This window comes from Kogia breviceps, chromosome 9, assembly GCF_026419965.1.
Source record: "Kogia breviceps isolate mKogBre1 chromosome 9, mKogBre1 haplotype 1, whole genome shotgun sequence".
NCBI classification, from domain to species: domain Eukaryota; kingdom Metazoa; phylum Chordata; class Mammalia; order Artiodactyla; family Physeteridae; genus Kogia; species Kogia breviceps.
Window position 1 is genome coordinate 24,176,695 of NC_081318.1, and position 24,474 is coordinate 24,201,168.

Here is a 24,474-nt window from a genome sequence, read left to right on the forward strand (position 1 = left end):
TCAGAGGACTTTTTTTTCCTTCTCTCTGTTCCAACACAAGGTATAAACGCTGATTGTAGGCTTAAGCATGTTTTCCTCATCTCTTTTCTCTGCTCCTCTTTCCTTTGAGAAACTAACATCTTACAGAACAGCAGTGCAAGGTGAAAACCTCCTTCAACTTCTCTCCCTCAGTAACGGTGGAGTAATGAACTGACAGTTTGTAGAGTCCCCTACCATCACCCTGACTCCTGAATCAAGTCACTGACCTATGGGAGCTCCGGCTACGCAAGTTGACCGTAGTCATTCCGTACTTTTGTGCATATATGGTCTTTACATATGTGTTTGAAAGCCAAATAGTCACATGTTAAAACACCGGATGTAAGAGGCAGTTACCTTCCCCCTTTCCAAGTGAAGAATAAAAGCTGGTTTAGGAATACCTACAAACATATTAAAGTGTGGAATATGTGAAAGGTAAATTTCTAAAAGTCAAGAAAATATGTATCTATGTTTTTACAAAGATACTACTATATTCACATACAGGGATTAGAGGTGATTATAACCAACTTTCTAAAAAAAAGACATTCACAGTGTGGCAGAGTTAATTCTAAAAAGGAGGATCTAATTATCACATCTAATATCAACACTTTAATAGGGAAAAAAAAATCCTCATCTAAGTTATAAAGAATGAGTGAAGAGACCAAATAACACAATAATAACAGATGAATATGGTAAAACAGAAATGTTAAGAATAAATGTTTATCCAGTTCTCCTTCATCCAACAAAAGAGAAGTTACACACGGCATTTATATTTATTCTTCAATAGTGAAAGCCACTTAATGTTTCCCACACTTCCTCTCTCCATAGAGGGCAATTATGAGCTCGTTTCATAAAGAACTCATGGCACAGAGCCGTGATTCAGGGCAGAGGATCTGGGTTCTCACTCCAGTGCTCTGGCCGTTTAAACTCTTGCAAAGGAGCTAAGCCTGCACCAGTTTCCATGTCCATAAAATGAGAGAGTAGCTCTAAACGCTCTACAAAATACGTTCCAGCTCAGATACATTCTAATGTAATTTTTAGAGGGAGCTAGGATTTACTGATCAATAGTCTTACATATCTTTATATAGCACTAGCTTATAATATTCAAGGCCAATTAGATTACATATCATTTCAATAAGTATTAAACAGATCTCAGGGTTTATACACATTTTTGGTTGTGGTTGGTGGAGCACTATGGCCACGGGTACAATTTCTTCCAGTCCTTCCACTGGGGGCTGTGAGTGCCCTCTCCTCTCTGCCCACACTATGGTGGTAAATGCTGGAAGTCCAGATTGCTGGGCAAACTTAAGAGGATTCTTCAATTCTTTAATGCCCACCATGTCTTTAAGATTTAATGTATTACCCAAATGCTATGGAATATAAAAAAGAGGAGGGAATGATGAACAAATAAGAAATATACGGTATATTTTCTACCAGTGAAACTAAAGTCCAGCGGGTTCTTTACTGTCTAGTACCTTCTATTTTGGCTAAGAACTTTTATCAACAGCAAGAAACCGACAGACCTCATTAGTAGAAATGTGCTCAAAGAACTGATTCAAGAATAGAATCGACACTTAGCAGCAATTTACCATGTTTCTTGTATCTCTGAGGCTCACTAGGTTATGGAGAGCTGGAATCTGCATCTTATCACTGAAAATAGGGAAAAATCAAAGAATCATCTTCACATTTCCATGGTTCGCCAAGTACTACTTTCGCCTATCAAGTTTACACCTGAGAAATGTAAGTAGCAGCAATATGTCAATAAAACAATTATGAGATGTTTGAGAAGTCCTTCTGAGCTTAACAACATACAAAAGACTATAGATTACTGAAGAGTAAGTATTAATAAGAAAAGTGGACCTCATCAGGACAGCAAAAAAAAAATCACAAAGACTTCATTCATTATGATCATGGAGTTTAGAGCTGAAAAGATCTTAGTGCTTTACTCCAATTCCTTCATCTTTCCCTCATCTTACAGGTGGCTAATCTGAGACCCAGAGACATAAAATATCATTTAGTGACTGAACTGAACTAGAACTCAGGTCTCAAGTCATAAAACAGGCTCCCTTCCACCAAGTCAGCCCACTTCCAGTTTCCATATACGGACTGGAAAAGCTATTGATACATGCAGCAACTCAGAGGGACCTCAAAACTACAGATGGAAAACAGCTTAGTGTTTGTCACTGATGGTGGGAGGGGAAAGGCTTAGGATGGGTAGCACAAAAGAGATCTTTGCAATGACTGAATATCTGTCAGTCTTGATTGTGGCGGTGGTTATATGAATCTACGCACGTGACAAAATGGCACAGACCTAAAAAAAAAAAAAAAAAAAAAAAAAAAAAAAAAAAAAAAAATGGCACAGACCTATACACACACACTGTTCCAATGCCAAATTTCCTGGCTTTGATATTGTTCTATAATTGTGTAAGACATAACCACTGGCACGTGGGGGCGGGTAAAGTGTACATGGGATGGACCCTTGTTTGAATCTATAATCACTTCAAAACCAAGTTTTAAAAAGTTTTAAAAAATGTCAATAAGAGAGGAAGGCACCAAAGATTCTAAACTCCATTCTCAACTAGAATAATAATTCTCAGACACAATAATCCTTTTAAGATTAAAGTCCACAGATCTCGCCATCACTCCTCTGCTCAAAATTCTTCAGTGTCTCGTCTCATTCAAAGTCAAAGCCAAATACTTGCAATGGCCCACAAGAACCTATATGGTCTGCTTCCATGCCCCCACCCCGCCCTCCCACCTTCCTGGATTATCTACTGGGAATTAAAAGGCAAGATATTTGTGACCTAGTATTCGAGGTGCTGTGACCCTTGTAATTAAGCAAGCACAGGGTCCTGAGGAAGGACATACACAGATGCTGAACTGGGGTCTCAGTCTGGCTGGGTCCCAAAGGTAAAGTTTCACTAAGAAGTCAAGAGCTAAAGGGTGAGTGGGAGCTGGCTAGGAAAATCTATGTTCCAGGCACACAGAGCAAACTTACTTCAAGAATGGTGTGGTTTTGCTTTTATTTATTTATTATTTATTTTTATTATTATTATTTTTTTAACAGAAATGGATGAGAGTCACGGAATATTAAATATAAACATGGAGAGGTAAGCAAGGGTCAGCTCATGGGTTTGCGTTAATCCTAAAGGCTGTGGGATGATTAATGAAGACTTTAAGCAGGAGAACAATCAGATTCGTTTCAGAAAGTAAATTGCAACAGTAGTGTGCAAAATGGGTCAGAAGAGAGTCAGACTAGAAACAGGAAGGCCAGTAGGAAGACAGACAGCATAAACCAGGCAGTGAGGAGTGAAAGGCTGAAATGAACCTGAGATCTACCTGTTGGTAATCAGGAATGGAGAGACAGGTGATAAGGATGACACTTTGATTTGTGGAATAAAAGGCTAAGTAAAAGGTGGCACCATCAATCAAGATGTGATCATTTGAGTAAAGAAACAGCTTTTCAAGGGGAGACCATGAGCTCCGTTTCAGCCATACTGAGCTTCAGTAACTAAGTGGTGATGTTCATCCAGTCAAAAGCTGGCTACATTGGTGGAGAGTCTGGTGGGAAGAATTGGGCTAGGGACACAGATTTCAGGTCGATCAGCAGCATCTACCTGCAAACTGAAGCCAGGGGATGAATGAGACCACCCGGGAGGGCAAGCAGGGGAAGAAGAGGGTCGAGGAAAGAAGCTCAGGGAGCGCAAGTATTTAAGGGGCGCTCAAAGTAGATGGAGGACAAGTATTCAGAGTCGCAGAAGGAAATTCAGTCAAGTATGGTGTACTGAAAAGGAGGAAAAAAAAGTCCAAAAAAGATTGTGATGTTTTAAATACCGCAGAGAGATCAAATAAAAGGATTGAAAAGTGTCCTTGAGGGAAGCACTGGTCTAGGTAGGCTCAGTTTCAATGATGTGGAGTAGCCAAAGCCAGATGGTAAAGAATGCACAGCAAATGGACACAGAATTAAAACTGCTTTTAACTTTTAATTAACTTGGCCAGGAAGAGAAGACAAGAATAGGAAAAGCAGATATGGTAAGGGAAGACTTAACAGAAATATTTTAAAATTGTTTTTAAAAGGGGGGCAGGGAGAGCTGATGGCACGAAATCCTCAGGAGACCAAAAGCAACAGAATTCAGGGCACGTAGGTAGAAAAATTAGTTCGGAAAGAAAGAGGGTGAAATCTTCCAGAGATGGGAAAGGAGGAGGTAAGAAAGCAAGCAGGAGGAAGACAAGTTTGGGGCTGAGAGACTAAGAAGTTAAAGGCATTTTCCTGATAAGCCCGTATTTTCTCCAGAAAGTAGGAGATGAGATTGTCTGCTGAGAGTGAGGGGCAAGAGAACGGGGTAGGGGGCTTAACGGAAGGTGGTTGTGAAAATCTAAAATAGCTGTTCATAGTGAAATAACAGCATGAAGACAGAACTTATGCAAAATTAATCCAGCCGCATTATGCAGGAAGAAATGGAGAGCAGAAAACCCGCAGTTAGAAAAGGCATCTTTTTTTTCCTTTTTAACATCTTTATTGGAGTATAATTGCTTTACAGTGGTGGTTAGTTTCTGCTGTATAACAAAGTGAATCAGCTATACGTCCACATATATCCCCTCCCACCCTCCCTACCCCACCCCTCTCGGTGGTCACAAAGCACTGAGCTGATCTCCCTGTGCTACGCGGCTGCTTCCCACTAGCTATCTATTTTCCATTTGGTAGTATACATAAGTCCATGCCACTCTCTCACTTCGTCCCCTAGACGGCTAATGAGTTAATATAGATCCGAGCTGTTGATTGCACAGAGCAGAGCGATAGCAGGAGACATAGGAAAGGACTGATAAGGGAATTCTTTAACAATAAACAACTAAATCTTCACCTAATCACTGAACTGCTTTCTCTCAAGACCCCAAGGGTCACACCAAGGCAGGATCAAACATCCTTAATTTCAGCTCCTGGTGGGAACTAAAGCTATGGATGGCTGGTCCCTGGCTGTTCCTATTAGACTTCCCAGTCCAAAATGGTTGCACTCCTTCTTGAACAAGAACCAACTTACTGACCCATTAAACCTGAATGACCATGCCTGTTTAAAGCACATCTGGAACTACATCCTGTATGAGCGATGATCAACTCTGATTTCAAGCTACACAGTTTGAAAGCCAGTTTTAAAAACGAGCATTATCAGGACATACAAATGGAAATGAGAAGCAGGTATGTGGTAAGTTGGGAGTAGGAATAAGCAATGAGAAATAAAAAAGTTGATAATCATCAGCATAGAGAGGACAGGTGAAGCTATGAATTAACAAAATACTGAAGAGAAATCATTTACAGACAAAAAATAGCAGGATCAAGATGACTCTTAGGCAATATGAAGCCAAAGGGCTTAATTAAACCTTTTTGTACGCGGGCCTCTCACTGTTGTGGCCTCTCCCGTTGCGGAGCACAGGCTCCGGACGCGCAGGCTCAGCGGCCACGGCTCACGGGCCCAGCCGCTCCGCGGCACGTGGGATCTTCCCGGACCGGGGCACGAACCCGCGTCCCCTGCATCGGCAGGCGGACTCTCAACCACTGCGCCACCAGGGAAGCCCAACCTTTTTTGTTTTAAGTATTATATCAAGGCAAGGTGCGGCACTTAGAGAGCTTGGCATCTCATCTCTGAAGTTCAATTCTAAAGACTGATGATCAACAATGTTTTTGCTATCTGTATGGCATCTTTTCTCTGAAGAAGTATACGACATGGGTAAACGTGTCTGAAAAGCATTACTAAGCTGCTTCCAATACTGATCTTCCCAAATTAACCACATGGAAAGAAACCACCTCAAATTCTCAATGCTATAGAAAGAAGCAAAGAGGTATGGCCAAGAATATGTACACTGTAGAGAATTCAGGAAAACAGCACATGTGCAGATGTGCTCGGAGGGACACACGAAAGCAATCACCAGTAGTGTTTCTCTGTCAATGAAATTCCTGCCTGACTGCCGATCTGGGTGCGAGCTAATTTCCCCCAGGGTAAAAACTGCTGTTGAGAGGCAGAACTCTCCACCATCTGTTACTGAGAATTAGCATAATGACAGATTATCTAATCCTTTACATTTAACAGCTACAAGGGGTGCTCTTATAACGCCAGTTTGGTCACATCCTCATTCACGTGGCCTATCCCCACCCCATAAAAGTTGGCCCTCCCAGCCTGCTGGTGATGAATCTGGTCTGGATTTTACCCCCAATCTTGCCTAAGAGTCCAGGTGCTTTGCCATGAGAAGCTGTGCGAACCCATTTTAATCAGGAATGGGAATGCAGCTGTTATTCCAGATGCATCTGAAAAGAAAGAGAAACTGTCTCCAGGAGACCAGCAAAACTCCTCATGCCAGGCAGTGCCTTCCTTCAGAAGGAGACCAGGTTGAAAATTTCAACTGAGACAAGGCAAAGGTTAAGTCAGTGCTGATCTGGTGAATGTGACAGAAAGGAGAAAGACATAAGAAAGCAAGTGGAAATCAAGAAAGTAAAAGACTGCTGTTTTCCAGCTTCAAGTGTGCCTGATAGCGAGACTTAGGTAGCATTTAAAGAATGAGAATCGGACATCCAGAAAAACAAGGACATGATTATAGGATCAGATAACCAGGAGTAGATGGATGGCTGCCTGGGGTACCCAACGCAGGAAGAGAACTGTCCTGTCGCCAGTGACCAGCAAAGCAACAGTTCAATTAGAAAGAAGCGAAAACACAAGAGATTGTATTGAAAACAGTTTTCAAATACAGCCATTTCCACAAAATCGGAGTCTTGGTAAGGGTCAAGAGAAAACATTACAAGAAAATGTACTTGCATTTAATGTGATACCAGGTATGCTTATTTATTTATTTATTTTGGTGGGGGCGGAGGGGTGTTTCTTCATCATAACTTTTTGGATATATGTGAAATCAAATATTTATTTATAACATTTATTAATCTAGAAGTACTGTCTTGATTAAAACCCTACCCACTCTTTTTCTCCAACTATGCTCTGCATGAGGCTATTTAACATTAGAACGTATGTTATCATTAGAGACAATTTTGGGATAGTTCTCTGTCATCTTATCCATCCTAAACTTTTTAGACATACGCTCTATGCCTTCAGAAATTCATTCCTTAAGTCATAAGGATGCATCTTCATAATATTCAGGTGGCTGGGTTTAATACTTGATCTAGAGGTACCTATTCACATCTCCACAGCGTCTAGAACAGGGGATGCAAACTCATTGCCTCTCTTTATAATTAAAGTTGCATTGGAACACAGCCACGCCCTATTGTTTGCATGTTGTCTGGCGGCCCTAGCATTACAAAGGTAGAGTTGAATAGGTCCAACACAGACCATATGGCTCTTAAAGCTGAAATATTAGTATCTAGTACTTTATAGAAAAAGTTTGCTTCTCCTGCCTTAGAGCACTGCTTTTTACAGTGACCTTTAAGAGGTCAATCCCTATGACACTCAGCTCTCACAATTAGGGGGTCATATTCACTGTAATAATTGCTTCATTCATGTAAAAAAAAAAAAAAACCCAACTGGCTCCTTTTTAATAATGCTGCCATGTGACCTTCATGCAGTTATAGCAGGCTAACTGATGTGCTCCAAATAAACTGAGGAAGCACTTTGTAATAATACAAGAGTCTCTGTGAAGATGCCAAGTATAAGGTGACATCCTTTCTCCTGAGCAGTAATTTTGTGGGGGGAGGAGAAAAGAACCTGGCATCTATTCATGGTACTAACAGTCTGGCCACAAGATTCCATCGTAAATAAACTAGCCCGTCTCTTCCAAAGAGCACTCACAATGCTTCCATTAAGAGTGAGGAAAGCAACCAACACGGGCACCTCTGCTTTCAACAGCAGCGGGAGGTAAGGAGAGAAGCTGCAGGGATCTGGACTTGCTGTGCAAGGTTACCTCACGGAGCTGTTGTAAGGAAAAAAGTAAATAAATGACGATACTGAGATTGTGCCGGTACACAGTGAGCACTGCACCTTTTGGTGCAGCAACTCTCGTTGCTGTTCCCATCAACACCGGCCTAGTTTGGTCACTCTTCCTGGACTCAGACATCTTGTTTATAAAATGAGGGAGGTGGACTAGATCGTCTTGAACCCTAGATAGTCCTACAAAATCCTAGGACTCTTACTAGAAGAAAAAAGGATCAAAGGAGAGATGTTAAGGTACGTGTACAAGGGAAGCATTTTTGAGGAAACAGCTGAAAAGGTGAGCCTCACTTCACAAGTCCAGAGACCTGTCCAGTAGATGAAGCCATCCGTGCAGGCTCCCGCTTCGAACCTGGCTGTCCTGGGAGGAGGGCACCCGGGGCTGATGAAGTTGATGCGCTTCCCTCTTTGGAGGCAGCACGTGGCCTGGGAGAGCGCCCACCCAGCCGCAGCCTCTGCAGCGCATGCGCTGCTGCAGAGGCAAGATTCATGGCCCCCCCGCAACAGGCCAGTGTTATCGAAGTTTTCATCATTTCCAATGGTCAAAGGCCAATGGGTGTTAAATCCCAGAATACCAGGGTTAACAAAGGACTCACTAAAAAACCCAGCATTAAATCACTGCTGGAGCCAATGGCGAGAGTGATGTCTGTAATACATTACACAAGGCTGATTAGAAAGAAACAAGTTCCGATTTAGAAATGAATTATCGGATTTTTTTAAAAACTGGTTGGATCGCTATCACAGCAATTTTGTTATCACAGGGGAACGAGAGGGGGCGACATATAAGTTATGTCATGGATGGTAAATTATCATCTCCTAAAATCACAGGGAACAGAAATCAGCAGTGAGTAACTTCCTAAAGACATACTGAGGGAGAAGAGGATCCTGACACTCTGGCCAGATTTTACCTCCTCTGTCTTTTTAGTTTTTATGGGTGGGCGGGGCGGGGGGCGGGGAGGGAGTTCTGAGCTGCAAAGCCGTTATTATTATACTTTGTGCCCTAGAAACAAGTTTACTCTAGAGAAGTTTTGGAACAATCAGTCTGCTTACAGTCCCACTATCCCTGCCAGACTCTAAATAAACTCATTCTCCAGCTCCAGCTTCTTGGAGCTGCCATAAAAAAATATACCTTCCAGAAAAAGATGACTCAGCTATTAAAATGGAAGGTAAACTGTGGAGAGGGCTGGATAGGGAGAGGAGGGGAAATGAGTGCTGACCCTAATGAACTGTCTTCTAGTCTACAATGAACACCGTGTTATTGCTGAACATAATCTATCAATGTGAAAATGGTCTAATTGATCTAAAGATGACAAACACAGAACGGCACAAGTGGGCAAGGTATGACCTACCTAATATATGCTCCAATTTTCCTGAGCTTCCAGGTGGGAAAAACAGCCTCCAGAGACTCCTATTTACTTTTTCATGGATCTATCCTGGGACTGCTCATTTACAATAAAAACACATGCCACCAAGTTCTACTCAAGCTCAGGCTGAAAGAATCCCTTTACAGGCAATGATTCTCAACCACACCCTCTCAAACGCAAAGCTCAACAATGCAGAACAAGGTATGGAAAATAGTTCCAATTCAAAGTATCCAATCCAAAATAGGAATACTTCTAGTTATTGACTATTCCTCCTCTGCCAACCAAACCCACTCTAAAAACAAGACTGACATCTCCCCCTGAAAACAAGTCTTGCAAGGTTCTCAAAGACCAGACTCAAACTTTTGTGTGTTATAATCAAGGGCAATATTCAAAATATTCAAATATTTAACATTATAGTACCGGCTAGTTTCTTATACATGTGACTACCAGCTGAACACAAGCCCTGCTTATAAATAGAAAGGTGCGAAGGAAAACAACCAGGGTCATAAATGGGGTTATATCTAGAAGAGCATCAACACAAAACAGCAAATCACTTGGGGATATTAGTCTGGATTAAAGGCTGCCAAATAATTATGCCTCAGTCACCTAAGTACACATTATGAATTTCAGATACATCAGTCTTATCTGATACATCTACAACTTATCTGAGAGTAGAGGAGAATTGTTGGCTTTGGAAACTCCTGTTTCCTCTAGCCTTCCTTTCCCAGTGCTTGTTAATACTGGCAGCACATTAGAATCACCATTCAGAATACCCGTTCCAGGCCAATAATACCAGAATCTCTAGGGGTAAAGATCAGTATTTTAAAAACAACAAATATCAGTACCTAGATTTAAAATATGGGGCACCATTATATTTTTAAAAGCCCCAAGTGGTTCTATAATGTAGTTTTGTGGAAAACTGCCTAGACAACTAATATAGGCTTCTTTTCAAGAATTCAAGGGGCCAAGAATGATGAAATGCAACTTCAGGGCCCCAGAATCATAAATGTGTCAAACAATCTAGCATTCCGCAAAGAACAAGAACCTAAGAATTGTGGGTAGGGAGCACATCAAACTCTGGAACCGGTTCAGGAACAGCAAATTCATTTCTATTGGCTCTCTTTAGGTTGCAGGAAGATAAGCAATTGGCTATGGGAGCCACCAGGGAGAAGATTCCTCATGTTTGTCTCTTCAGAACAGAGCTGCCAGTTGCCATGCTGCATTTTCTAGGCAGCTGTGATGACAAGAGCCCCCTCCAAAATGTAGGCACCACCTGGGGAGGGGGAGCTCTCTGCCTCTCAGGGGAATAAGGGACAAATAAGCAAACACGTGGCCATTATGACAAAACCAGGCCTACGTACCCAGTTTATTATTAGCCTGACATTAAACACCACTTAAAAACAAAACAAAACCACCCGCCCACACAAACACGCACCCAAGACAGAAAATTACATAATGGCATCTGGAATGATTGGCTCTGACAGTGCAAGGAGAACCAGCCAAATCATAGAGGTCTGGTAAAGACCAAAAGGGAGACGGGGTAGCCCCGGAAAGCCTTTTTCAAATCCTCTATGGTTGGACTTCCCTGGTGGCACAGTGGTTAAGAATCTGCCTGCCAATGCAGGGGACACGGGTTCGAGCCCTGGTCCGGGAAGATCCCACATGCCGCGGAGCAACTAAGTCTCTGCACCACAACTACTAAGCCTGCGCTCCAGAGCCCGCGAGTCACAACTACTGAGCCCGTGCGCCACAACTACTGAAGTCCACGCACCTAGAGCCCATGCTCTGCAGCAAGAGAAGCCACCGCAATGAGAAGCCCACGCACCGCAATGAAGAGTAGCCCTCGCTAGCCGCAACTAGGGAAAGCCTGCACGCAGCAACGAACACCCAATGCAGCCAAAAATAAAATTAAAAATTAAAAAAAAGATGCATTAGAAAATGGTATTAAAAAAAATCCTCTATGGTTTTTGCAGGTGCTGATATACATGAAAAATGCTTTGTCCTTGTTTAGAGGAAGGCATTCAAAATAATACTCTAGATTCTGGAAGGCCGTCATTCTGCTCCGCAAAATACCAAGCCACTGTTACCTGGAAAAATAACTATCTTCTTCTGCGTAAGTTAGAAGAAAACTGTTTTGGCACAGGTTGCTTCTTAGGGTGGATGCTCAAGAGAAGTTCTCTCAGATGGGTCAGAAAGGAAAAACAGGCCCAGTAAGAATTCTACTAACTGCTCCGTTATGGTTTATGGCCCATAACCCAGCCAGCTGGCACCACGGACACAGGCGAGTCGTGTTTTGTTTCCCAGAATTCATTAGGAACTGGACCAAGCCCAACGTCAGTATGGATAAGGTCTAGAATGTGGGAGCAGCTTTAGACTTCCACCGCATAAACAAAGTACACAACTGCGGCGGGTAAAAGCTCTAGAAATGAGTCTCCACTTATAAAACAAAGTCAAAACAAAAATGTTTGCTGGTAGTCAACGTTTGCCTAAGAATTAGAAGACATAATATTTTTTAACTGAATGATTCGCAGCTCTAGTAGAAGCAACAAATGAACCCAGCAATACAACAAGGGTATTGTGATTTCCTATTCTCCCCTTCCCTTGGGGGGAATGTGGGATTATTTTGATTTCCAACTTTGAAATACAGTAAGCAACTACAGAGCCTCGGTGGTGAACGCTCACTCAAATGGTCTGATCTCCCCACAGCCACAGGCTGTGCTAAGTGACAAACTAAGGAAAACAGTTTCAAAGCCAGGTTTCTGAGAAAGTGGTGACAAGACAAAATGATTTACACAGGTGCTTCTTACTTTAGAGGAAAAGGTGATTTTGCAGTCAATGTCAAGATGATTTGTTTCGGGAGGAGGCGGGATGGTGTAAGAACTGCAATATAATTAATTCCCCTGTTGCTGACCTGATATGTGATGGTTTATAAATCACAGTTTTAACACAACAGAAGCTCACATTAAGGCAATAGTTTGTTGAATCACAGCTGTCACGTAAACAGATGTATCAGAAAGCCAAAAGGCTCCATGTGAAACCCACACTGGAAACCTGATAAAAGGCAGTCCCAAGTTTCCTTTGGCCCCTGCGAAGCTCGTGCCACTAAACATCTCTAAATTCTACGATGCACGCTGACTTTCAAGGTCCAAATATTTGTAAAATCCCTCCATGTGCCATTTGCTGTGAACACAATGATGGCACAAAACTTCACAAAGGCATCACAGCAGAGAGGGTCAGTCTAAAAGATCCACAAAGGGAATTCCCTGGCAGTCCAGTGGTTAGGACTCTGCACTTTCACTGCCATGGGCCCAGGTTCCATCCCTGGTTGGGGAACTAAGATCCTGCGACTCGGTGAAGAAGGAAACAAAAAAAAATCCAGAGAATCTGACTTTCAGTAAGGCTTTTAAGGTAGGGGCAGAAAAATAGCAGCATTTCCTAAAACACTTAAGTCAGTAGCCCTCTGCCTTTTAAACACCTACTATTTACAGGTAGGAAGTAAATAGGTAGCTAAATATGTATACACAACAAGTATACCCAGGGAGGCTGCTTGCTAGCACACCTCTTGGTTTGAAAGATACTATTCAATAAATTGCTTTTACTAAGGAATAAATATTGTCCCTACTCAATGGTCAGCGTGTGTTAAACTCCTTGAAACATTAAAAATTACTCATGAATATCTAACTTCTTTTACGGGAGTACTTATCAGTCATTACTGTCTTAGGTGACCAGAGTATACCTTCGATGCTTAGAGGAAAAATGATGTGATTTGGTGGCAAGGGAAATCATGAGAAAAGAGAAATCCAAAACCAAAGTGTCTGCCATGGAACAACAAGAACAGACTAGTACTACAACATCTAACCATAATCCCATGGGGTGATTTGTTGTTTAACTAACCTTTGAGCAGGTACTACATATTAGGCCTTTTCTGTATCTTCTTCAAGCTTATCTGTGAGGTAGCAACGTTACCAGTAGACGGGCTTGGGCGGGGGACTGTGAAGAATAAGAGGGTGGAATATAAAAACATTCGAGAAGAATCCTTAAAAAAGGAAAAAGTTGAGTGGAAAGAAATGGCCAGAGATGTAGGAGAGGTGGCAAAGAAAGGACAAAAGAGACCCCTAGGTCTGAAATTAGGCCAATGACCAATTTAGAGGCCAGGCTTAGGACTCATTTAACTGCTCGACTATTATGGCTTCGTTACTGTGCCAGACATTTTAAATGCACTGGCACATTTACTCCTCACAACAGCCCTCGGAGTGTAGTATTATCGTATCGAGCTCACATAAGAAAAAAGCTAAGGCCCAAGACTGCACAGCTATCAAGGCGCAGAGCCGAGGTTTAATGTCAAGTGTGCTTACCTCCAAAGGCTACTTGAAGAAAATACCCACAGAATCTTCAGATCCAACAATAACTAGCCTTCATCTCAACACTAGGACCAACGGTCAAAGTTTTCCTGTTCCTAAATTAAATTCTTAAAAAATAACCAGCACTCAAAAGGCATACCCTTCAAACAACGGTTATGTTAGCATGATTACATCATGGCTGATTCCCCCTATTTTCTAAACTTTTGAAAATGTTACTACAATTTTTATCACTTTAAAATATCACTCAGTATGAACTGGAGCAAATCCCTGTGAAGCGGCATCACCACTGGGAGATACAAAAAAACTATAGGGCTTCCCTGGTGGCGCAGTGGTTGAGAATCCGCCTGCCGATGTAGGGGGGACAGGTTCGTGCCCCGGTCTGGGAAGATCCCACGTGCTGCGGAGCGGCTGGGCCCGTGAGCCATGGCCGCTGAGCCTGTGCGTCCGGAGCCTGTGCTCCGCAATGGGAGAGGCCACAACAGTGAGAGGCCCACGTACCACACACACACAAAAAAAAAAAAAAAAAAAAAACAAAAACTATAGAACTCCATTCCTACCTCCCTTACCACTGTGTACTGCGCTGGCCACAGAACTGTAAAGAGAAAGGGGCTGAGAAACGGCATTAAAAGACACAATTTGTGCTTACTGGTAATCATGTCAAATGTCCCCTCTCCTTATCACATCAACTGTACTCTCCAAAGGAAGAAATAAAGAAGGCTTGAGGGAGGTCAGGATGGCAGACTGAGAACTTATGTCCACATGACATTCTTTACAAGGTCCCACTGAAATGACAGAAAAGACAGATACGCACAAGAATAAAGCCCTAATAGCACTGGAAAGTAAGAACGTGTGTTAACAGCATATCAGAAAGTTTGCACAAACCCTGAAAGACAGAAAACAGATCAGATCAGATGGGTGGCAAATCAGGGGCGCCTCAAGGGCCTTTATTGACACATACAAAGCACACGGTGAGTAGGCTTTGGGAACATCATCCGAGCAATTAATCAGGAACAGCATTCAGAAGAGCAGGGCCGGCCAGCCAGCCTCTTCCCCATCCGTCCCTATGATGCCCACAGAGTTGCTAGGAGCGGAGAATTCTGACCCTTGGTAAAAGAAAAATGCCCTAACCAGCACGCACAGGCATTTCTTCCAGCTCGTACTTGTTTGTGTGATCCCAAGCAGTTCACATCCCACAAAACCACCAAAACCCCGAAACAAACAGGGTTATTTATACACAGTCGTCTTAAACCCTATGGAACTTTCTAGCCTAAGCACCAGCAAAAAACGACCCTAATAAAAATGGTGCACAATGAAAAATCTCTAGGGTTCGAGTACCCTTGAACTCTGGGGCTCCGATTCTTTCTCTTCCATCTAGAGAAGGGACTAACAGGGCTTTGTTTTCAATAGAGACCATTAAAAAAAAATTTTTTTTAATTGAAGTATAGTTGATTTACAATGTTGTGCCATCAATAGAGACCATTTTAATCAAAACAGTCTGATGCATAGTGTAGCCTTCTTCATTAATCCACTGCTTTAATTCTGGAAAAAGTGTCTTCACAGCTTTTATGACCTCACTGACAGGTTGCTACCGGGCTTAACATAGCAAAAAGCATAAAGGTTCTTGAAGTCACTAATGCAGTCATGACTTGCATGAAAGGAAATTCCTACTATAGACTCCTCAACTTTACACTTAGATTTTTCTTATTTAAGTCTCTATGCCTTGCTAAAGTTCTCCCTTTAAACGTAAGAAAGTTTAACCCTTGCTGTTTTCAATACTTCAATGTATTTGGGAACATCACTTATAAACCAATACGACTTCTACTTTATATCAATGTGTTTCCCCAAATTACCAATGTCACACGAGATAATTCACTTCAAAGAAACACGTGTTATAACAGAACAGAGGGCAGGTGATTTTGGTAGACGGATTTTTGTGGCCTGAAAGTACAGCAGAGGCACAGTGTTTAGAGACAGTAGGCTGAACACATCACAGACCCACCCCATCCCTGGTCCCCCCTCATAGGCCATCCCAGGGAAATGCACTAAGGCTCTCTATCAGGTGATGAAAGCTCCCCATGCCTTGACAGTTTTAGTGGGGTCTGAAATTTGCCTGCTTCCTCTATGTTCCAGGTCCACTTTCAGGCACCATATAAGGAAGGTTGCGTCTGATACTTCCTGCTCCCTTATGACTTTTTAAATTACAGATGTCTTGGAGAAGCAGATGCAGAAAACTGCAGAGGAACAACCATGCCAACTCCAACCTGGTCCTTTCTTCATAAATATAGGTCAAGGTTCATAAAATGCTTGAGGACTTATGAAAGAAAAAGAACAAAGTAAAGAGCATTCAGTCATGGGGGAAAGCTGGAAGAAGTGCTTAATTTTTAGTGTTGTTCTTTTTTTTTTTTTTTTTTTCTGGAGTTACGCAGGCGTCTCACTGTTGTGGCCTCTCCCATTGTGGAGCATAGGCTCCGAACGCGCAGGCTCAGCGGCCATGGCTCACGGGCCCAGCCGCTCCTTGGCATGTGGGATCTTCCCGGACCGGGGCACGAACCCGTGTCCCCTGAATCGGCAGGCGGATTCTCACCCACTGCGCCACCAGGGAAGCCCAGAAGTGCTTAATTTTTAAATAAGATTCTCAGAGATAGAGAAACTATTATATTCATAGACTAAGAAGAGGATGCTATTAAAATAGAGCACTTAAAGAACAGAAAATTTAAATATGAGTGCTGAGATTAAAAAGTAAAATGGGTTTGATTGACAGACTAGTATGTAAATTTCATGGGGACACAAATCATTTCTATTTTAGAACCGCCATATATTCCTGGTGCCTAACCCAGTGCTTAGTACACACCAGGCACTCTCTAAAGACTGGGTGTATGAAATAACAAGTAAGTACATGAATCAGTGAGATGAATGAATCAGAGACGGTACGAATGTAAATGAGTCAATACACATGGCTGGCTGGCCAAGCAAGTGGGAAAACAATGAAGACATCTCCTTGAATATAGGCCAAAAATGCAGAGGTGGTCTTAAAAATTTGGAAGAAAAGTTAGATATATGAAGATACAGTATTACAAAAGAAAAAGAAAATAATTCAAGAAGTAACAACAAAAAAATCTCTTTAGTGTTCAGTGTTGAAAAGACAATCGAGTATGAAGCAAAAAAAGACAGACATCGAAATATGTTGATAAAATTTCAGAAAACCAACAATGGTAAATTGTAAAAACTCTTCCAGAGCCAGAAAAAAAAAAATGTTACATTTAAAGAAACAGAAATTGGATTTCTCATAAACGTTGTTGAAGCAATAGAACACAATGTCTTCAAAGTTTTCAGGAAAATAATTTTGAAGCCAGAATTTTATAATGACACTAACAATCAAGAACATAAGCAAAAAAATTTAGACATTTTCAGAAACTTTACCACCCAACACATGAGAAAAAAACAAGGTTCTTCAACAAATGAGAGGAAAAACCACAAAAAGAATGACTCGAGGGCTTCCCTGGTGGCGCAGTGGTTGAGAATCCGCCTGCCGATGCAGGAGACACGGGTTCGTGCCCTGGTCCGGGAAGATCCCACATGCCGCGGAGCAACTAAGCCCGTGAGCCATGGCCGCTGGGCCTGTGCGTCCGGAGCCTGTGCTCCGCAACGGGAGAGGCCACAACAGTGAGAGGCCCGCATACCGCAAAAAAAAAAAAAAAAAAAAAGAATGACTCGAGATATAGTGGCAACTGTATATGAAGTAGTGTAAAAAGGAAGGGATATAGACACACACAGACAATTAACTCAACAGTTCTCTGGACATTCAATGGCATGGATTTCTTTTACTGTAGGTCTAATCACACTATCATGTTTTTTGGTCCAACAGTAACACTTACACAATTATAACTGCTAGGGGATGGGGGACAGGTTTAAATATTTAAGAACATCTTGCAAGCAAAGGTTAGAAGACAATGACACTGACAGAGGAGAAACTGAATAGATGCTATAAATCTTGATAAAGCAAAAAAAAAAACTTTTTTAAAAGAATAAGAAAGAAGTGTAAGCATTCTAATTTCCTAATCTTTCAGAGTGGGCAGTACATAGACACTATATAAAGTTAATCAGAAACAGTAACTGAACATCGTAAAGTTTACCATTGGTAAAACAAAAATAATGTAAGAAAACTAGGGGCTAAAGGGTAGAAATAATAGTGCAAACATTAAAAAATGAAGAGATACTGTTTAAAGCTAAAAATTTAAAAAAATTAGTAGTGTTAATTTATAGGGTTATAAGGATAACCATCCAAAAAAGTGAGAAGCAGTTTCTGTTAGAAGTTAGCACCAGGTCCTCTGCCTGGTGAGGCAGGAGTGAAGTAAGCAGGTCTTTAGGTCCCTGAGAGAACATGGAGCAGGATGGGAACCACGGTGAAATGTCAGGACTCACAGAGCTTCACCAACACTGAACAACCCAAGAATGGTAATGTGAAGAGGAAAAGGACAAATGGCTTCGGTGGGTAGTAGCTTGAGCATTTCATTTTGTCTACTGACAGGTTAAGTTATTGACTCGTCTAAAAAGAAAGACATAAGAGGGATTATCTGTCATTTTTATTTTAACTTGTTTGAGTGGTAGATTCTCGAAAAGTCCCAGGCAAAATCTGAATAGAGAAGAGCCTTTTAAGTACTGTTTATATAAAGTCACTTGTGTTTCTTAAAACCAAAGTCTCCATAAGCAAGGTTCTGGGGGCAGCAAGGCCAGTGAATACCCTTAAGGACTCTTGACATCTCAGCGACCAGAGTCGAGAAAGTTCCTGAGAATGAAGTGCAGCCGGGAGAGCCTCGGCACAGGGAAATAAGCTTAAAACTTCGTTCACGGCTATCTTCCCAGTGCCTGGCACACGGCAGGTGCTCAACAAATATGTGTTGAATAAACAAACAGATAAATCTATTGTTCTTAGCAGACAAATATAGAAGGAGCAACTGGTCTCCTGTCTGGGCCTAGTCCCTCACTAAGTTACTTTGAGGGCCCACAGAAATAGGAATAGATAGCATTTCTACTTTTTCCAAACAGGGCCTTTAACTTAAGATGATTTTGAACACACTTATCCATATCTCTAAACATTCCAGAATGTTCCTCCCTTAGGATGAGTTCCCCTTATTTGGAGAAAAGCCTCACTTTCTCCCAGGCTCTCCCTGGTATACTTTGTGAAATTGATAAGGCGGCCTTCCTGAAGATCAGCTTAGTATAGACTGTCACCCAGTACCTGACATTCTACTCAATTGATACTGAGAAAAAAAAATAGAGAAAAGTGAAAGAAAGAACACACATTGCTCAGCAAAGGATTCTGCTGATTTGTAAGAGCCAAGCGCTCCATTATGAAAAGCTTAATTGAACTTCCATATATAGTGATGAGGGTAATACAATAATTTGAAAGCATCAGGGCTTTACAAAGAAAAAAAAGACTCATCCGCATGAGATCCCCACATATAGACAGCCACAAGATGTTCAAGATCTAACTGAAACTAAGCAGTGTTCCCACCTGAACCCTTTGCCACAACCAAGTTCCTTCTTATGGTGCTGTATGGGGCCGTTCTCTTAAAATGGTCACTGTGCTAAAGCTACCAGGAGATAGGTGCAGTTATATAACCATTCTTTCCAAAGTATTCTAAGCTAAATGCCACAGATGCTTCCAATGTCTTTGGGATGGTGGATAGGCATAAATAATTCTACTACTCAACACAGCAGCCTGTGAGGTTGAGAAAACAACCTACGGTGCTCTTTTTAGAGGTGAAGGTTGGTTGGGTGTTTATGATTTAGGTGTCTGGGGGTGAGGGGAGAGGAGGAATGTTTCTTCTGATGTCTTCTTTTCCCTTAAAAGCAGGAAAAGGTTGGAGGGGGAAACCCACTAAAGTAGATGAAGTGGTAAACAATAAATCTGTGCAGAAAAGGGGTGGCTACAACCCAGATTTTACCTCCTGGCCGAGCCACTGACATTAATACTATGTCAGGTACTGAAAGAGAAACTCTTCAGAATATTGTGGGCCCCTTGGTGAGTAAGAACACTAGGGCAGAACATGGGGTTTCAGGAGGTCATGTTCTTCCTATGTTTAGCTTGGAAGTCAGACCTTAGTGTGTTTTAAGATTTGACCTGACAGCAGAAGGCTTACAGCTACAGAACTCAAGCCAGAAAAGCTAGGGATGGTATGACACTGCTTCCTACTATGGCTGAGAAAAACTGAAGTAGGGTTAGAAAAGAATTCTTCTCGAAGAAGGAGAAGACCTTAACCTCATGCTCAGTCACTAACAGAAGAGCTGAGGAAGTATGTCTGCAAACTAGAACCAATGAAAATGAAAAAAGGAAAAGAAGTCTGATTCTAGGACATCCTTGGCAGTCCAGTAGTTAAGACTTTGCCTTCCAATGCAGGGGGTGCGGGTTTGATCCCTGGTCCAGGAGGTAAGATCCCACATGCCTCAGGGCCAAAAACCAATAAAACAGAAGCAATATTGTAACAAATTCAATAAAGACTTTAAAACTGGCCCACATCCAAAAAAAAAAAAAAAAAAAAGAAGTCTGATTCCTTGTAAGTATAAGAGTCTGATTTATATAAAAATAATAAAGACAAACTATCTGTGAAGAAGCCAGAGAGCCGCAAAGGAAGTTCATAAAGATGGCATTGCTCCTGCTAGATGATAACCATTACAACAAAGAGTAACTAAGATGCTCCAAGCCCAAGAGATCTGCCACATCTCTGGTAGTAAGGACCCCACACAGGCATCAAGGTGGACAGCAGTGGCTTTACGTGAATGTGGCGAGGAGCAGAGATTAAAACAATGTTTCAAAAATCACCATTACAAAACCCCAATCACCTCTCAAAAAACTGACCTTGTGCAGAAATGAAGCATTTCCCAACTGTTCCTATTGCACAGTTTCATCTCTGTGCCATCTTTCACTTTTCCAAAATGGGCCATGTCTATTGTCTCCTATTATTGTGAAATACTTCACATAATGAGAAGGGGGCAAAACCTTAAATGACACTATCTACTGGATATGTGACAATTTTCCAGGGATGGGGGACAGGGTGGTGGTAATTACGAGCGTACACGTGTGAGGCTTGACCCCAAGTCATATTTTTAGGTGCCCCTTTATACATGTGAACAAATTTTTTTTAACACTTTTCTTTGAAAATGTGATATGCAGAAAGACATGGGCAATCAGTTAATAGGTAATATGGGTTTGCCAAATTGCAGCTCAGACGTAATTGGGAAGTCCAGCACAAGTAAAGGTCACCCACAAAATCTGTACCTCAGGAAGGCTCTGGCAATAACAGAAGAATGAGAGTTTAATCACTGAAGCTAATTACATAGAAGACTAAATCACAAGAAGAGTTATATAAGTGTCTTAAATACAATAAAAAGTAATTAACAGGAAGTGCCATCTTGACAGCTTCCTGTCACAATCCAGGCCTAAAAGGATCAGCTAATTCCCAACCTGGGAGCCAGAGAATGAGAAACAACTCAAAGTTTGATCCTTTTATTTTTTATTTAAACTGTTTTGATTAACAGGTAACAATTCTTGCCAACTCCATAGTGAGGTTAATCAAGAAAAAAATTTTAATCTATTAGAGGAATCATGAACCTCATTTTCATTGATTCCCCAGAGGGCAAGAGAGGGGGAGTTGAAGACGGTTCCACCAGACAGGCCTCCCAAAGACCATGTGACTCGACGTCGACCCATACAGCAAGAGAAAACAACAGGAGGATGAGACGGAACCCTATGGAGGATAGGGATAATTCACACACTTTGGCACGTGAAATAAACTGAAAAATCTGCGTTGAAATAATCCTGAAAGAGGCCATCTCATCTGCCTCTTCCTTCTCTTTCCCCTGGAATGAGCAGTTTGAGAAAAGCTATTCAAGAATCGATCTCTTGAATAACAGGAAAGCCTCTAGACGCTATGAAGGCCAGTACATAGGTGTAGGAGCCTACAGGTAATGACAGACATAGTTTAGATTGGGTCGTTTAGACACAGTTTAGATCAGATCGTTAATTCTGCAGCATCTCTACAAGCTGAACAACGCCTAAGGCCTCTCACGCGAGAGGCAATGAATTCCTAGAGAAGCCCTCCTAGCAACCTTTTCCTTAACTGACCCGCATGTTCTACGATCTCCCCCAAACCCAGAGGCTGATACCAGTTAGTGGCTGAGGACCACTCTAACACACCTGTGCACTTCTATCCCAATCTGTTTCTGTCCCCAGATTTATACCGGTCACTTTTATTAGGTACTTCACTAAGTTTTATATCAATAATTGAAATATGAGTACCAAAAGAAAGTGTCTTTATGAAAAATTGTTTTAAAAGGTTTAATAAGAGGAATGGCTTTTAAATGGCTGCAAAATGTGCAAAAATCAGAGCAGGAAAACTATGACAGATGAGGGGGATGTAAATCACAAAGATCTAGGATTCCATAATTAGTGTTTTTAAGTCATCATTCCATAGAGAAAGTTATGCAACTCACAGTGGGTCCTGGCTGCCCATATATCAAAGATTTGGAGATATAAGTACCTTTTTGTGTTTAAAATGGAATTAAAACATTTGGGATAAAAAAATTAAATCCCCTGCTCTAGCCAATGTTTCTGAATAACCATTAAAAGCACATAGAAGGATTTCAGTATAATTCTAAATATAAGCTGAGTATTCTGGATGTTATTATTAATACCTCAACTCTCCTACAGTATTATTTGGAATGATTTAAGTAGAGAAAATTCAAGAAAAAATGAAAACAAAATCAAGGCCAAGGGAAAACAAAGAGAAGCCATGAGGAAGACTCAAACATCAGAAGCATGCTACCAGGAAGACTTTCTAGAGATGCCCTATCTTTGGCACTGACCTTCCAGTAACCAAATAAACAAGGAAAACTATCAGATACAAGGTTTTTTTAAAAATATTTATCAGATTAAAATAAACCTGTAGCTCAGAAGAAACAGCTGTCCCAGGTAATGAAACATCTAAGTACTCCCAGTTTTATTTCATAAAGGGACACTGTGCAATACAGTAAATGATCACTCACAAATTTATCAAACTCCTACCAACTCCTGAATACTGAGACTACAGCAGGGAATAAACCAGACAAAAATCCCTATCTTCAGAGAGCTTACTATCTGGTGAAGTCTGGTCTCAAAAATATTAGTACATCCCCACATTTCTCCCAGTTACCGCCCAGCAGTTTTTACTCATAAAGTCTAGTTTAGTAGAAACAAATCTATGAGGAAACTCAATGCACCCGGGGTACCCTGCCAAGCCAGTCTAATCCTAGGTAAATACCTTGGTAAATAATGCAAAAGTAATACTTACGATCTAATTACAAGAACTGGGAGATAGAAAGGTCAATGTAAACGCCCCAGAGAACATTTCCAGAATATCTAATTTTAAGCAGTGTTGATTTATTTTGAAAATATACCTCAAAGGTAACCAAACGAAAAAAAAAAGAATCCGCTCTAATGGGTCATTAGAAAAACACGAATAGAAGCCATCTGCCAAAAATAAAAAGATGTGCATTTTAACAGCACTGGTGTTGTTTTAACCAATAAGTAGATAGAAGGAGCAGTTATCGGGGAGGACTCCTTGTTTGTGGCAGCGAAAATCTTAATCTAGGGGAATACTAACTTTCCAGCTTTCCACAGGAGGAAAGCGTGCATCAAGCTCCTAAGAGCTGGTGACAAATTGGTAATAATCGTTGTTGCAAGTTATACAGATAGAAGAATGAGCAAAATATTTCCTAGTTTCCCCCATTCCAAAAATATTATCTAATTTCTCAAGAGCCTGCTTCTAAAAATAACCTGATGCCTGTGATGCTATTAAGGTAATGACATCAAAAGCCTATATTCAGTTCCTCTCGGCAAAAGTGAAGTCTCCGATTGCTGTGTGCACATCAACAACATTCATACCTACAGGAGCGGCAACAGTAGCTAAAAACACCTGTTTCCAAAAGCGACAACACGAATGGGGGGGGCGGGGCGGGGCGACAGATGGGAGAAGCTCCTGTTTGGCAGGAGAGCTTCTGGAAAGTAAGTTAGCTACCAGATCCTCTTTCTTTCAGAGGCATGCTATAGCTTAGAGAGGTGTTTCTCCCGATGGGCTTCACCGTACTTTCAACAAGACAATCCCTCTTTTGATGAGAAACCTATCCTTTTCTTCCCCTCCACCATGCCATGCCCTCTTTTAAAAGAAAAGAAAAATACCAGTTTGGTAACAAACACCATTTAAGATTGTGAAACAGAGAAGGAGACAATTAGCATGCTGGTGTATTTTACGCAGGGTAACAACTGCTCCTAGGGACTGACTGACTGTTTTAATATTTATTGTGGAAGCATAGCTCAGCAGGCTTCCTACTGCCCCCATCAGATAGCTCCTTGGAAGGCTGTTCCTCAACCGAGCTCCCCAAAGACTTTGGGATGTAACCAAGGTAAGGCCAGCAGAGTAGAAGAGGGGGGACCCTGTCATCTACTGATTACACATCTATACAAAGAAAAGGTCCAATTAACCTCTCTTCTTTTTCTGGCCTACAGTTAAACTAATATGCAGAGACTCTTACTAATTTTGCACAGTACCTAAGGGCCCGATTGACACTCAATAAACGGCTTTATTAATAGTAATAATGAGCGCTACGTAGTGCCAAGCACACAGAGCCCAATAAGTCTTAAATAATGACAATAATGAGAGTATACGATTAACTAATGAACGATTATGCAGTACTTTGCAAACAAAGTGCTACACAGGCACATAACAATTATAAGCCACTGAGTTAAGAGTAACAGAAAGCACATCAGGACAAAAG

At 41.5% G+C, this 24,474-nt stretch overlaps 1 protein-coding gene across 1 annotated transcript in view; it reads right to left on the reverse strand.

Moving 5' to 3' along the window:
- SND1 (staphylococcal nuclease and tudor domain containing 1) overlaps positions 1 to 24,474 on the reverse strand; it is a 424,132-nt gene that overhangs the window by 199,581 nt on the left and 200,077 nt on the right. The window lies entirely within an intron of this gene.